The sequence below is a fragment of the Carassius gibelio genome, chromosome A6, assembly GCF_023724105.1.
Source record: "Carassius gibelio isolate Cgi1373 ecotype wild population from Czech Republic chromosome A6, carGib1.2-hapl.c, whole genome shotgun sequence".
Classification (NCBI taxonomy): Eukaryota; Metazoa; Chordata; class Actinopteri; order Cypriniformes; family Cyprinidae; genus Carassius; species Carassius gibelio.
This window is the reverse complement of record NC_068376.1, coordinates 4,160,141-4,173,558: the sequence shown is the minus strand read 5'-3', so window position 1 is coordinate 4,173,558 and position 13,418 is coordinate 4,160,141. Positions and strand designations below refer to the sequence as shown.

The 13,418-nt window shown below is 41.9% G+C and overlaps 1 protein-coding gene and 1 pseudogene across 1 annotated transcript in view; both read left to right on the top strand.

Annotated features, from left to right (window-relative positions):
- The first annotated feature begins 3,429 nt into the window (after positions 1-3,429).
- The window catches only part of LOC128015289 (voltage-dependent T-type calcium channel subunit alpha-1I-like), a 75,374-nt gene continuing 65,385 nt past the window's right edge, over positions 3,430-13,418 (top strand). The window contains exon 1 of the mRNA XM_052599001.1: positions 3,430-3,765. The gene's annotated coding sequence lies outside the window, so the exon portion shown is untranslated. The remainder of the gene's footprint in view (positions 3,766-13,418) is intronic.
- Positions 9,604-12,163, top strand: LOC128015078 (uncharacterized; annotated as a pseudogene).

The following is a 13,418-nucleotide window of genomic DNA, read 5'->3' as shown; positions in this document are numbered from 1 at the left end:
TCTTTATTTAAATCCTTTAAATACAATTCTAACACATTAGTAGTGTTTCATTGGTCTTTTTCTCTGTTGTGAATCTGCCATTCTACCATAATACGGTGTCGACATCTTCATTTAAATTGAGAATTTACTTTTTAGTTATTAAAAAAAAAAACAAAAAAAAAAAAAAAACAGACTAAAGCAAAGAACTTTGGTCAGAACCTCTAACCTTCAGGTCTTGTAATGCATTTTTTTCTTCAAAACCGTGAGATAACTGTAATCTCTACGCAAACGAAAATAAGTTCTAAAAACACTATTAGAACATTCATCACAAACTAACAGCATCATCTGGATGTTCTGTGAGCATTATTGTTCCAATGTTTTCTGGTAACATTAACATTGAGAGAGAAAAATCAATTCTAAGAATGTTTCCTCTCAATATTAAGAGAACTTATAATAGATAAAAATAATAATAATGTTCAATAAACATTTTTAAAGAATGTCTTGCCATAACTTTTACATTGGCAACCTTTAGAAGTTCTAGTGACAGTCATGTGAAGAACCTTGTTAGCTGGGTAATCAAACAAACAAACAAACAAACAAACAAACAAACAAACAGGTGCAGCTCTTTGCAGTCACATGACTGATCAGGCAGTTTAAAAGCACAACATGTGGGAAGTTTAAAACGTTTGCCAGATGAACTGCTGGATGTGGATGATGTTCGCCATGAGCGCGTGCCGCATGAGAGCGCGAGAGGAGCAGTTCCAGCCAGGCACCTGCTCGAAATGACACATCAAACTTGTAGCTGTTGAGTCACTAAAACACAGTGATATTGGGGACAGGGCTTCGTTGTTATAACATATGTGATTGCACATTCCTAAAATACTAAAGTAAAAAAAACGTAGAAATTCGAAAATATTAGGAAGAGAGAACAGAGCATTATCCTCGCCGGTGTGTGTTTGTGATGTAGAGCGCTAGAGGGCGCCAGAGGAACATCGGACACTTCCGGTCAAACTCACGTCACTCATCAACACTAGAAGAAAGAACAAACATTCTAGAATTCTACACACAATTTAGAATTCTCAGTTCAGTTAAAAAAAAGAGCTTTATTTGCATAACATGTAAAGTTGGTATTGCCAAAGCACTAGTCTTTATATGAGCAATGAACAAAAAATATTATATAATAAACAGAAAACAACAACAACAAAAATAAATCAATAAGTAAATATACACATACTGTAAATAATTTTTCATAAGCAACAAGAAATAGCAAGAAAACATATAAGACTGTTAAAAAAACTTACTTTTTTATTTATTTAAGTTTATTTTATACTTGTAATTCTCTCTCTGAGTGTGCGCAGGTTTTAGGTGTGTTTGTGAGCATCACTGACTGCAATCTTTTCTTTCTTCTCATAAATTCTGAAGGTGTGTGTTCTTGTCCAACTTTCTGAAGTCAAATGCATTCAGATGAGGATTGTTTTTTCTCCGTTTCCCTGTAGTGAGGAAGGAAGTGTTGCTTGTTTGTCATGATTCAGTACAGATCTCACTCTTCACTGCCAGTATAAAAGATTCTGCTTCTGCCTGCAATGTTTTCAGATTTTAATTCTCATTTCACACTGCATAAGTCCGTCGGCTTAGAAGGCCCTTCTGGTTTTCACTTACATTTCCAATGCACTTATTGTTAATCTGAGGTTTATGTAGTTTGTGACATGCTCTTGCTACTGAAATCAGACTTTATTAACAGAATGCAGTGTGAAGTATAATTGTTTAAGAGGTGTTCAGTTCACCCTGGAGAATAGCTAACACAGATGTGAAGAGGGTGAGAGTCAAAAATGGAAAACGTTTCAAAGGAAGGACACCTGCAGACATGTGCAGACGCTACACACACAGACACCTGCAGAAACCTACAGACACACACCTACAGACGCAGACACCTGCTGAAGCGTGTGTGTGTGTGTGTGTGTGTGTGTTGTGCTGATGCTGAAGCGATCGTCTGTCAGCAGCATGTTGATGAAAGCTGTAAACTATAATTATCACCTGCTGAGATGAATAGATGGATTTCAATAATGCTATAATTGTTACATACAGAAACAGCTTTTTGTCTGTCATTAAATCTCTGCCTATAATGCATAAAACTATAAAAACAATGTCATTTTTTAATGTAAATTTTCCAGTGTTCTGGTGTTAACACTGATGTGTGAACGGATCAATATCACACATCTCAACACAGACTGTCTCGCTCCTGTCCGCTTACTGCTGCTGGGAAATACTGATTAACAGCTTAATATTTCAGTGCATTTCAGGATGTATTCCACTGCTGCTTGATAAACACATCCTGTAAGAGCCGTCAGTGACAGTGATCTGATGAAGAGAATATATTACTCTCGGTGAAGTGAATCATTCTGCTGATCTACATGGAATGATTGATTCAGATCAGCTGGCCTTGAGTTTCATTCAGCAGCGATGGAGTTAAAGTAATGACTGCACTTTTACACTCCTCCGGTGAAGATGTGTGATGGAGTCGGTCTGAAATGACTGAACACATGTAGTCAAGCTGCTCTGAGAGAGGAGATGTCATTATTGTTTAGTCTGAATGATTATGTAATTGATCTGGCTGTTGTGTCTGGTGTCGAAGCACTTAATGAACATGATTTGAGTGGAGGAGTGAAAACATGAGACTTTCTGTCATCATTCACTCCAAACCTGTATGTTGTTGCTGTTGTTTTTCTTTGAAGGAACTTATTGCATCTCTTCTCTGTATCCACACTTCTCTGAAGTCTTCTGAAGGCATCTGATGTTTAGTGTAGAAGAGATTGAAATGTGAGACATTTGGGTTCGGAAGAATTTAAATGTAGTGCATTAAACATATGGATTACTGTTAAGTTACATTCATATCATTTTTGGAGGATTCTTCAGAACTTCTCCACAGAAGAATAATGTGATACGTGGACATGAAGACGAATACAGTGAATGGTGACATTTTTCATTTTTGGTTTACAGTACTTTAAGCCACAGGTAATGATTATTTCCCCCAAAATTAGAGAATGATAGTAGAAATGTCTCCACATGTCCCTAATATTACAATGATTATGTAAAATTTTGCACAAAACATCCCTAAAATAATAACATTATTAATATCTGAAATACGCTCTTATAAGGTTCAGTGGAAATGTTCTTAGAATGTGGAAGATTTGAACTTTTACAAGTCACTTAGAACTCATAGACATTTTTTTTCTGCATCTGGGATTGTTGCGCCCTGCGCGCTTCTGACGCGCACTAGAGATGCTGTCTAGGTAGGAAGCACACACGGTTTTGAGACAGTGACATGTTCTTACAGCTTACAGACACGTTTACTGAAGCGCTTCGGGATGTGCAACACCGTCTCGCTTCTACCGAATCACCGGGAACGCGCGCTCCCGCGTGCGCTCACCTGAGGCAGTGGTGCGCGCGCCCGTCCAGGTGATGCAACAGCCTCCGGAACCCAAGCGACACTCTCACACGGGCATGCGATTGTGTTCCTGCGCCTTCAGGAGCAGCAGATGAATGGAGATGGAGCCTCGGCGCGCGTCTGATGGATTCGAGCGTTCCTGAGCGCGTTCCCACAGATCCGCGCGAGGAGCTGCTGAAGAACTGCGTCCTGCTCGTGAATGGATTGGTCTCGTGGATCTGTGTTTTCTGGAGGGATAGCTCTGTCTGAAGAGTCTGGGCTGGTTTGAACGCACAGCTCGCTCCCTGAGAGACTTGTGCAGGATCATCTCGACACATCAAACTTTAATGACACAAATAAAGGTGAGTTCAGAACATGATCGCTAGAACTTTTTCATTCATCTGATCACACTGCATCAACGGGTAAACCATGACGGGAGGCGTCGTGGCGCGAGCGCGCGCGCACACACACACACTTAAACATTTATGCATTAATATGATAATTTGTCTTTAAATTGATATGGTTTTATGACCTCTATATGTTTTAGTTATTCTGTAAAAACTATGCATTAAAACAAGTATTCTACAATTAATTTAAAACCTTTATTTGAATTTTGAAATGTATTTATTTGGAATAAAAAATTACGTATTTTTTTATATATATATATGTGTTAATTTGGCTTTTACAAATATTTATTTCATTTGGTTTTATTTCGGTTTGTGAATATTTTTGGGGGTACAACGCTAAGTGTATAATACTGTTTGTGCAAACTACTTTCAGATTCATGATCTGATTGATTGTCGACTGGCTGCTGTATTGATGTCCAGACACTGTTAGATCTGGAGATGGATGGTCATCAGCAGAACTCAGAGATGTGTTATTGTTTCATTGTAACGCGCTGAGACAGGTGCGCGCTCCCGTCGGCTGTTCAGGGCGTCTCTGTGCACGCGCATGCTGTTAGGCTCGAGAGTTGCAGCTTTCAGTCGTTTAGTTGGTTTTTAAGACCGTGCTGTTAAACCTGGTGAATAACTCATGAGCTCATGGGTGTGATAAAATCATTTAACTACATTAGTTAACATAAACTAAATAATTATATTTAATGTTAGCTAATGTTCATTTCAGCGGTTAGGCTACGAATTCATTGTTTAATGGATCTGAGCTTACATTACATAACAGTGAACATGATTCACGTTAACAAATATTAATTAATATCCTTATTGCTTATTTTAAGTGTGTTAATTAATGTGTGAACTAAATTCATATATATATAAATGAATATCATTTGACTCAGAAATGCATCACAGTTCCATTCAGAATTTTATGCAAAAGTTCTTTTTTAACAGATCCAAGGAGCCTCATAAATGCAAAAAAAAAAAAAAAAGAAAAAAAAAAAAAAAAAAAAAAAAAAAGGATTTTCTCTGTAACACTTAATAATGCATTTCATTTGGAACATTGTGCTTAACAGATCATTAGTTAGAAATCCATTAATGGTAAGAAGTAAAAAGCCCAGAGGCTGGAGTCTGTCTGAGCGACGCTGCTTTAGCTGTTCTTCTGATCTTGGACTGAGAGAGGGTTTGGTCACAACTTTAGCTGATATCAACGTTGTTTCAAAATGTTTCTAAAACATTCAAATGTCCGTTTCTCTTGTCATGATTGCGCCAGAATAAGTTATTTGAATGTTTATTTAAATTTTTCTAAGAATGTGAAAATGTTCTGTTTTCTTGTTGCATTTGGAACGTTGTTTAAAGGTTTTATAAAGGTTTCTTAGAACATTCATCAGGGACAAATAACATCATAAGGATGTTTTGAGAATGTTGATCTCAGAACGTTTTCTCTCAAATCTTAATAAAGCTATAAAACAACTCAACAGCACAGAGAAGATGCTTATGGCACTCAAAGAGCAAATCTCTTACTGATTGTTTACAGTTTAACAGAGATTACTCCTGTTATTGGCTCAAAGCCTCATGGGGCGAAGAAAAAAGGTGGATACGGTCTGAAAGTCCCCCTGCGGTGTAAATCACAATGTTTCTGTGTCTGTCTGGTGTTTTTTTAATATGCTGAGAGACAAAGCATGTGTTAATTCATCAGTCAACAGCATTGCAGAGCATTTTCTCCTTAAATCTGCAGAGAACCAAAAACATGTCCGTGTCTTACCATCAGTATTTCATATTATTAGCAAAGCGTTGCTGTCTGAGATGGTGAACAGGAACACGGTTTGTCATTAGCATCACGTTATGAGCTGTTTTGTAATCGTGAGGCTAAATGATATCAATTAATTTATGTGTCATAGAGAGCGGTAGATTAAATGCATTAGCATTCTGATGCAGGGATTTGTCCCTCTGCTTCTGGTTTAAACATGTACGGCTGAATGAATTGCCATTGTGTAGTGTTTACTACTTCAGTGAACCAAGTCAAAGTGCAGCAGACAGAGCTGCTGTGATTGGCCGGAGGCAGGGACTCATTTACATATTCATAGCTCTGTGCATACTAAATTAGGTACAGGCGGAGAGTTATATTCAAGCTATATTTAAACGTATGTAAAAGTTATTTACCCATTTTCAAAATTAAAAGAATGAGTTTTAAGGGATAAAATTAGTTATTTCAGGGGGACTTTAAAAATAAAGCTTTTTTTATTTTTTTGCTGTGATGAATAGAACTATTTTTGCTACCCTGAAGAAGCTTTCAGTAGACGGCTTTTAAAAGAAGCATATTTATTTTAGTCTGAAGAACATTTGAATAATCTAAAGAACCATTTTCTGCTATAAAGGACCTTTTGTATAATGGGAAGCTCTCACAAATGATAAGGTCTTTCAGCTATACCAATAAAGATCCTTGTGTAGTTTTCTGTTACACTTTAAGATTACAGTGTGTGATTGTGTGAGTGAAGTTTCCCTCTGTTTGATCCTGATTGGCTCAGTGTGGGCAGCGGGATCAGATTCTCATGATCTCTGGATGTTGATTGGTCCAGAGGGGATGCTGCTCTTTGACTGGTCTTACCATAGAGAGAAGACTAAGCAAAAACATGCTAAGTGAACAGCATCGCTAGTGTTTTCAGCAGGATAGGATGATAACAGAGCTCCAGAGAGCTGCGTTTGAGGGGTTTCAAAGCTGTTGAGTTGTTGTTGTAGCTTTGGGAGCACAATTCTACTACTGGATCAATAGAACTAATAACTCAGCCCTCCGACTAGGTCTAGAACACACACACACACACACACACACACACACACACACACACACATACATGCTCTAATCCCTCTCTCTTTTCACTTGAAATGGTTTCTTCTCATTAGAGGCGTGTGCTAATTGCAGTGAGGATCAGAGCGAGGTTTTTCGGGTCAGTTTCTCTTATTCTGCTTGGACTGAAGCGTCTGCTTGAAGCTCACATGATGTGTTGGGGTCAGAGAAGTCCTGCGGCTGCTGTGTTTGTGAGTTATGGCCACATTAATATTGGATCAGCTGCAGACAGTGGCGTCAGTGGTTCAGTTCTGAACCGATCCAGATATTAAACCAGAACTGCTGGCCATAAATAGTGTGAGAACAGCAGATCAATCACAGTCCATTGTGAATCACAGACGCTGGTCTTAGTGGTGTTATGTGCTCCTGAAGCCTCAAGGCCACACGTGACGGTCCGATATCACGGTCCTGTCATGATGTCATCGTGCATTTGCTGTCAATCATCTGCTGTGAACACTTGGTGCTGTATGAAGGAACTGAAAATCCATCATAAAGATCTGTGACTGTGACGTGTGTTTTGTTGAGCTTGTGCCGGCCCTGAGGAATGGTATGTGAGAGGTATGTGATGTAGGTTCGAAACTGCTGTATGTACATGAACACATCATCTCCGGTTCAGTTGATTCTTCAGAAGAAGCTGCTGATATTTGTGCTGACTGAACAGTGTGATGTGTGTCTGAATGTGAGGATCACTGAATCTCTGGGTTAGTCGGGTCTCATCATTGCTATAATAGTTCTGTTGTAATGATAGTAATAAGTATTTTGTGTTGCCGTGGATACAGATGGAATAATGATCATGTGAGCATCAGTAATGAACATGTTCCTTCATTAGTTATGTTCATCAGAGCAGCTTTAGTTCAGGAGCTGATCATCTTCTCAGACGTGTTTCTGATGATGTGAGTGTGTGTCTGTGTCTGTCTGTGTGTGTGTGTATGTGTGTGTGTGTGCAGTGTATATACACAGGGCATGTGTGATGCGTCAGTGCAGTAGTGCTGGGATAGTAGTGCCTGTAGGTTAGTAGACATTGCATGCTGCATGCTGCTTCTGCTTGCTACATTCTGCTTACAGCTACTGCCATCGACTAGCCCTTGTGTAAGGGTGAAAAGAGGAGCCAAGTGTGTAAGTCTCCTCCTGTCGGTACATAGCCTCTCCACCGCCAAGACTCCTACAGTGCCTCCTTGCGGCCACACACGGTAACTGGGCCCTAGCGGACCCAGGCTGAACTGTAGGGGATCTCGGAGCAGCAGTGGGCCCCAGAGGCGTGGTGTGCAGGCCCCCCAAGCAGTGGACATGCCCTGGAACCGCCAACCACAGCCCTAGCTATGGGTAAATAGTCCAACTGCCTTGTGGGGTAGCCTAGAGAGGCAAAGGCTAAGGGAACAAACCCTGAAAAAAAGGAAAAGACCTCAATGCGGAACAGGCGGAGGATGATGGCTGACTTAAGTGGAGCATCACAACGGCTGGGAAGGCGGATGAAGGCTGCAGCAGTGATGGGTCCCCAGTCATCTTGGACTCCGTGCCACTGGATCCTGACCCAGTCCTGCCAAGGACCGTGTGGTGGTTGTCTGTGCACCAGCCTCCACACCAGTGGTTCCCAACCTTTTTCAACTCGCGGCCCACACAGCCAAACACATATGTTTGCGCGGCCCACTTCAAAAAAATTAACTGACCCCGCTATTGTTGGGTTAATAACTTAGTACTCAGAAGTTAGATTTTAAACTATATTTATTGAATAAACTAGGGCTGTGCGATATGGACAAAAAAAAACTATCGCGATTTTTTTGATCAATTTTGCAATTGTGCTTTTACAGTCATAAATGCATTCAGGATTAATTTGAAACATATTTCCAAAAGAAAACCAATCAGAGCTTTATCAAAAAGTTGTAACATCTCTAGAACAGACATAAGTCAAAATTATCACTATAGCGAAGATGTAAAAAAATGTATAGACTTGTGACAAAAAAAAAAATATACAGGGACTTTTTTTTCTTTTTTGCCATGCATTGTTCATAGAGCTCATTAATTGTAGCGGTGCCTCAGGTGTTTGCAGTGTGTATACAGTATGTGTATGCGGTCAGCAGTGAGAGCGCATAAATATAACGCGAAAGCACATTAAAATAATGCACGAATGCGAATCTCTCTGTTCGCACGCAGATTTCCTTTGCTCTGTCACAAAACCGGTCGTGCTTGCTCAGATACACGCTGCTTTGCGAGGAGAGAGTGTGCACACTTAAAACGTGTCTCCTCTCACTTAAACTGCATCCTGTTCACTAACAAATTCACTCTATGCTCATGTGTTAGACATGAATTATTTTCGCACGTTTTTATTTCTAGCCTTTTACCGCAGTGAGAACGCTCTGATCCGTCAACATTGGCTCAGAAAAAAGGCGCATCACAGACAGTGTGTGAACCTGGAGTTAGGCATATGCGCACGCTCAAATCGTGATTTTAGGACGTTTTCTTTTAATCGCACAGCCCTAGAATGGACTGGAAATGAACAGAAAATAATTGGCGGCCCACCTGCAATACCACCGCGGGCCGCGGACCACAGGTTGAAAACCACTGCTCCACACGTTAAACAACATCACGCACAGGCATCCTCCACAAAGGGAATCCACCCTACCTACCCAGATAAAGTCCTATGGCAACCAGCAAGTGGCGACGGGGGCAGGTTTGTGTACTCTGGAAGCCCCTAGTCATGAGCTGGCACATCAGGCAATGGGTGTCAGAATCAGTCGCTGGGCTCTTGGGACGAGGCAGAAGAGCTCTTCGGCAGCTACACCCATGACTAAGCAGTCCTATTTAGGATCTGCTCTGCTTACCCCACATGGGGAAGGGGCAAGAAAAGGTGCCCTAAAAATAGCCTGCCTCATACCTCCCGACTGGATTACCGCATCCAGAGGGAACACCCCATTTGCGGTCAGAAACAAAATAAATTTAATTTTGGAGCCTGGAATGTGCTCACTCTGATGGACAGCACCTCCAGTGACAGACCTGAGAGACGAACTGCCATCATAGCCAGAGAACTGCAGAGATGCCAGATTGATATAGGTTCTCTCTCCGAGACCCTGCGGACAGGTGAAGGGCAGCTGAAGGAGGAGAAAGGTGGCTACACCGATGAGGCTAGAAACCATGGAGTTGGACTTGCCATCAAAAACCAGCTTGTCAACCACCTCTCCGAACTTCCTGTGGGGATCAGCGAGTGCCTCATGACAATCCGTCTGATGTTGGCCAACAACCAGACAGCGACAGTAGTGTCAGTAGTACAAACTTAAAAAAAGGAGGAAGATTCAGAAGAAGCAGACACGGCGAAGACTGAACCTTGACAGCCTGAATGAAACTGCCATCCAGCAGCTACATCAGGACTCTCTTGAGAAAAGTCTTCAGCAAGAATATCCTGATAAAATTGAAGAGCACTGGGTCCTTCTCAAATCCGCTATCCATGACTCATGCAAATCCACCCTTGGGTATCAGTCCAGAAAACATCAGGACTGGTTTGATGAAAATTACACAGAGATAGAACAACTTATCTACAGAAAATGAAAAGCCTTCCGAGAGTGGCAAAATTACATAACATGTGAGGCCAAAAGGGCAGCACACTCCAGAGCCAAGTCTGATGTTCAGAGATTGACGAGGGAGCTCAAGAACAAATGGCGGACAGAAAAGTCTCTAGAACTCCAGAGACTGGAAGATTCAGGTAACACCAGAGGCTTTTTTAGTGCCACTAATGATGTCTATGGCCCTAGCCACCGCAGCTTAAATCCCCTGTGCCCAAAAGATGGACAGACTCTTTTAAAAGACAATGACTCCATCAACGCATGTTGGAAGGATCACTTTCAAGAACTTCTGAACCGTGACAGCTCAGCCAAATCAGACATTGCTGACCATATCCCACAGAGTCCCATCAGAGAAGACATGGGGGAACCTCATACCCTAACTGAGGTTCACAATGCCATCAGGAATCTCAGGAACAACAAGGCCACTGGTCCTGATGGGATCTCAGCGAAGATCTTAAAGGAAGGAGGACCAAGGCTCTGGCACCACATCCACCATCTACTCATCAAGGCCTGGGAAAGGGAAGAGCTCCCCTCAGAGCTCCGGGATGCCCAAATTGTTACAATATTCAAGAAAGGGGATAGGGCAGAATGTGGAAACTACAGGGGCATCTCGCTCTTATCAACAACAGGCAAAGTCCTTGCTCATGTCCTCACCAACCGCCTTCTACCACTATCTGAGGAGATACTCCCCGAATCACAGTGCGGTATCCGTCCATCTAGGGGAACAACTGACATGATCTTTTCTGCTCGCCAACTACAAGAAAAGTGTCGGGAACAGGGACTGCCTCTGTATATGGCCTTTATAGACTTGACAAAGGCCTTTGACTCCGTGAATAGGCAGACACTGTGGAGCATACTATCAAAGTATGGATGTCATTCTAAATACATCCGTGTACTGAGGCTACTGCATGACGGCATGTCAGCCACCGTGCTCAATAGTGGCTCTGAATCTGAGACATTTACCATAGAAACTGGGGTCAAACAGGGATGTATCATTGCACCCACCCTATTTGCCATCTTCATTGCAGCCATACACCACCTTACTGGCCAAGAGTTGCCACAGGGGATCCCAATCCTTTACAGGACTGACGGTTCTGTCCCTTACCAGGTTCAAAGCCAAGAGCAAAGTCAGAAATGCTACCATAATAGAGCTGCAATACGCCGATGATAACGCTATTGTAGCACACTCTCCTGAAGACCTCCAGGACATCCTCCAGGAAATGCCTCTGCCAAGTCATACAGAGCCCTGGGTTTGGTCTTGAACATCAAGAAAACTCAGGGTCTGTATCAACCACCACCCAACCAGCCATCATGCCAGCCTATCATTAAAGTGGATAACACCACTCTGGAAAGCGTGGACCACTTCCCCTCCATTGGCAGCATTCTCTCTTTCAAAGCTGATATAGACTATGAAGTTAACCATCACCTAAGCTGTGCCAGCAAAGTGTATGCCAAACTCACAATAGTCTTTGATGACCGAGACCTGAGGGCTCAAACCAAGGTCCTGGTTTACAGATCTGCGATTCTCCCAACTCTGCTGTATGGAGCGGAATCTTGGACCACCTACAGCAGACACCTGAGATCACTGGAACGATTCCATCAAAGAGCCTTAAGAAAAATCCTGAGGATCAACTGGGAAGACAGACGTACAAACTCCAGTATTCTGGAGGAAACGAATATGCCCAGCATCACTACCACCATAATGCAGCACCAACTCCGATGGACAGGACATGTCATCCGCATGCCCAACAACCTTCTCCCTAAGCAGATCCTGTACTTCCAGCTAAAAGAAGGACAGCGAGCCCCTGGTGGGCCAAAGAAACGCTTTAAGGACAATATCAAGACCAGCCTAAAAAACAAGTTTAACATCACATCCGGGAGAATCTCGGAAAAAACAGGGATTACAGGAGAAAAGAAGTGCAGGAAGGTGCAGCACACCACGAAACAGAACTCCGCCGTGTCGCAGATGTAAAGCGGCAACACCGCAAGGACAAACAGAGAAAGGCTCCACCACCACACATCACCTCAACCTTCCATTGCCCACATTGCACCAGAATCTGTGGATCACAGAACGGCCTCTACAGCCACCTGAGGATCCACAAATAAGGTGACCCGACAGAGAAGACAGTCATACTCGATTCGAGTGACCGCCGAAGAAGAAGAAGAAGAAGAAGTGCAGTGCAGTAGCAGCATCAGGAGCCACTCTATTAATTGACTCTATTAAATGACTTGGATTGAAAGTTTGAGTCTCTCTCTCTCTCTCTCTCTCTCTCTGTGTGTATGTGTGTGTGTGTGTGTGTAACAGGAGATAATAAAAGACAACACAATGAGTTTTCCTCTTTTACCCAGAGGCTGAAAATCTGTACAAGAGTCTGTGTGTGTGTGTGTGGGTTCAACTAAATGGCTTTTATTCACTTATTTCACACCATCAAGCATTTAGCAGTGAGTGTGTGACTGCAGTGAGATCAGCGTCTGTGTGTTTATCAGCTGGTGTAAACACCATCAACAACATGACAACAGCAGCATGTGCTCTGAGACGACTGAGCTGATTGAGACATCACTCATTCTGTTGAAATGAATCAGTACTTCAGCTCTTTGTATTACTTTATTATTATTATTATTAATGATTTCTAGTGTAGCATTTTATCATTTCTTGTGTTATTTGATGTCTTTTCTGTGTATGCGATGTTTGATTTCTGTTGAGGAAGCCGTCTGATCTGTAGCTTTACTCTGTAATCATTTTGTCACTCAGAGACGCTGTGAAGTGAACGAGAGACACTGAAACTGATCTGCAGATTCTCTCTCTCTCCTCTCTCTCTCTCTCTCTGTTACCGGGGAAACACCCAGGTGATGCTCAGAAGGTTTTCATGTCGTTGGTGAAACGATGATGTTATTAATAACCATCATCAATATTTGACTCCACTCAGGAAAAGCCATTCGACTCGTGAGCCGCATGGACAGATTCACACCAGCATATCTGCTGCTTTTACTCCTGCTGATGAATGATTAGTAAAGGTGTTATATCTCTTTTCTTCTCTGTACTTAGGCATACAAAAATACCATAATATGTTTGCAGATATTTAGGAAACATGCTCAGTTCGCATACTTGTTTCTCTGGAAAACAACACTCCAGCTCTGATTGGATGAGTTGTGTTTGAAGATAAACACACTCTGTATTAACCGTATTAAGACACTATTATTAATCTGTATCACTGCATCACTATAAA